Source organism: Triticum dicoccoides, chromosome 2B, assembly GCF_002162155.2.
Source record: "Triticum dicoccoides isolate Atlit2015 ecotype Zavitan chromosome 2B, WEW_v2.0, whole genome shotgun sequence".
Classification (NCBI taxonomy): Eukaryota; Viridiplantae; Streptophyta; class Magnoliopsida; order Poales; family Poaceae; genus Triticum; species Triticum dicoccoides.
In genome coordinates, this window is record NC_041383.1 from 218781979 (window position 1) to 218785151 (window position 3173).

A 3173-nucleotide genomic window follows, 5' to 3' on the forward strand; every position below is an offset into this window, starting at 1 on the left:
TTGTCTAAGGGCTGGTCCGAACCGAGCGATGTCCGGCGCCCCCGGGGCAACCAGGGTCTATGCCAACCCGACGTCTTGCTCATCCGGTATGCCCTGAGAACGAGATATGTGCAGCTCTTATCGGGATTTGTTGGCGCATCGGGCGGCTTTGCTGGTCTTGTTTTACCATTGTCGAAATGTCTTGTAAATCGGGATTCCAAGACTGGTCGGGTCTTCCTGGGAGAAGGTCTATTCCTTCGTTGATCACGAGAGCTCGTCATGGGCTAAGTTGGGAAACCCCTGCAGGGTATAAACTTTCGAGAGCCGTGCCCGCGGTTATGTGGCAGATGGGAATTTGTTAATGTCCGATTGTAGATAACTTGACACCAGATCCGAATTAAAACGCATCAACCGCGTGTGTAGCCGTGATGGTCTCTTCTCGGCGGAGTCCGGGAAGTGAACACGGTTTCCGTGTTATGTTTGACGTAAGTAGGAGTTCAGGATCACCTCTTGATCATTACTAGTTGACGACCGTTCCGCTTGTTCTCTTCTCACTCTCATTTGCGTATGTTAGCCACCATATCATGCTTAGTCGCTGCTGCAACCTCACCACTTTACCCCTTCCTTACCCATTAAGCTTTGCTAGTCTTGATACCCATGGTAATGGGATTGCTGAGTCCTCGTGGCTCACAGATTACTACAACAACAGTTGCAGGTACAGATTATGCGATAATCATGACGCGAGAGCGATGCTTGCTTGCTTGAGTTCATCTTCTGCTTCTTCTTCGATCAGGGGATAGGTTCCAGGTCGGCAGCCTGGGCTAGCAGGGTGGATGTCGTTTGAGCTTCTGTTTGTGTTTATTCCATAGTCGGATGTTGATCTTATGTATGAGATGATGTTGTATTCATGTGGCATTGTATGCCTTTTGTATGTATCCCCATCTATTATGTAATGTTGATGTAATGATATCCACCTTGCAAAAGCGTCTTCAAGATGCGCTTCTATCCTTGGTGGGACCTTCGAGTTCCTTTAGGATAGGATCGCATCTTGGGCGTGACAATCCCGGTGCTTCGTTCAAGTATTTTTCAATCAGTTCGCGATCCCTTCGTTATCTTGTCTCTTAATTCCCTCAAGTATCTTTGTGCTTTACTAATTCTCCCTGATGATTCATTCTGTTTCAGCGGTCATTTTCGAATTCTTACGGTGGTTCGTGCAAGATTCTTTATCCTTGATTATCATACTAATCCATTCGTTCTTTCAATCCTACTGGTGGTTCATGAAGACCTTCTCAAGTTTGCGATATGTCACTTCTCAATCCTTTTTCAAGAAGAATAAGTAGTATGCATAATCCATTGCTTGTCATCAATTTAATTTGATGAAGGATAAGCATACAATAAATCTTATTCTTATTTCATCCAAGTGATTAATCCTTTTCCTTCGGAGTTTGTTCTTGATGAATAAATTCTAGTTCCGAGTGTTTTTCATCTTTTCTTTTCCGGAGTTCAAACTTCCTCGGTCATTTCGTCGGAGCCTCCATCGACGCAAGGCTTTAATCTTATTCCTTCCATCCCTGAATTCTGTCTCATCATCCTTTTGTACCGGAGTTCTTCATGGTGGTTCTTCATGATTTAATTCATTCTTCAAGTGTTCATCAAGATTCCTGTTGGTGGAGTTCAAGTATCTTTCTTCTCGAGTCTCAAAGTGTAATTAATTCTTCGTATTCATTTGAAGTGGAGTTTTGCATTTCTTCGTTCTTCTAAGCTATCCAATCATTTCCGTTTGTGGCCGGTTATCACCTTATGATCTTGAGATGTTACCTATAAGACCACAACAAGCTTATTCCTTTTGTTGTTGATTTTCTCAACAACTTCGTTCAATCTTTTCTCGCAAGGATGCTTTCCAAATTCATTCGTGCTAGAAGATGTCATTTTCTTCTCCGTTCTTTTCATTCAACTTTTTCAATTCTTTCCGGAGGTTTTGTGTCATGTCTTTATCAAGTATCATTCCATCCTCTCAAGTTCGTTCTAATCCTCCCATTTTCAGCCGAAGTGCTGCCTAAATCCTTTCAGTCTTATCCGTTTCTTTTCTCATTCTAACCACTCCGGTTAGAACGAGTGATTTCATAGTCTATTTGATTCCGTGAGCTTTCGATTCTCGTCATTCTCGTTGTTCCTCTCTTCTTCTCGAATGCTCTCGATTCTTTGCTTCTTCTCTTGAGTTCTTGTTTCACCTCATCCCTTTTCCCTTCCGTCTCGGTCCTAAGATCTCGGTACGAGATCTCTTGTTAGTGGAGGAGTGTTGTAACGCCCCGGATTCGATGCACCAGGTGTCTTCCAGTTATTCGCCGTCGTTGCCATGCCATGTGCTTGCGTGTTGCACTTTGCCATGTCATCATCTGCATTTCATATCATGTCATCATGTGCATTTTATTTTGCATACGTGTTCGTTTCATGCATCCGAGCATTTTCCCCGTTGTCCGTTTTGCAATCCGGCACTCCTATGTCATCCGGCGTTCCCCTTTGGTCTTTCGTTGTGAACGGGTGTTAAACTTTCTCGGAATGGCCCTAGGTTTTCCAAGCGGCCTTGGTATAGCACCGGTAGACCGCTTGTCAAGTTTCGTGCCATTTGGAGGTCGTTTTATACTCCAACGGTTAACCGGGTAACCGTAAACCCTCTTTTGTCTTGCAGCCCAACACCCCTTCCAAAGTGTCCCAAAACCCACCAAACTCCCCTCCATGCTCTTGGTCGTTCGATCACGATCGCGTGGCCGAAAACCGCACCTCATTTGGACTCTCCTAACTCCCCCTACCTATAAATCTAGACCTCCCCCGAAATTTTCGGGTCATTCCACCCCTAACCCTATCAAATCTCCCTCGCCGCCTCCGGACATGTCCGGCGCCCGCCAGACATCCCGCGCCGCCGCCCGCAGCCACTCCCGGGCTGCCACGTGTCATCGCCGCCGTCTCCACCACGGCTCCACCGCGCGGGCCCGCCGGGCCCAGCCGCGGCCCTCCCGGCCCGCCGGTCGCCGCCGCCAGCCCGCGCCCCGCGGCCCGCCTCCCCGCCGTCTGCTCCCGCTCGCAGGAACCCTAGCGCCGCCCGGCCCCGCTTCGCGCCGCCGGCCGGAACCTCGCCGGTGCCGCCCGCCAGCCGCGCGTCGTCCCGGCCGCGCGCCTCCTGCCGCCGCAGATCC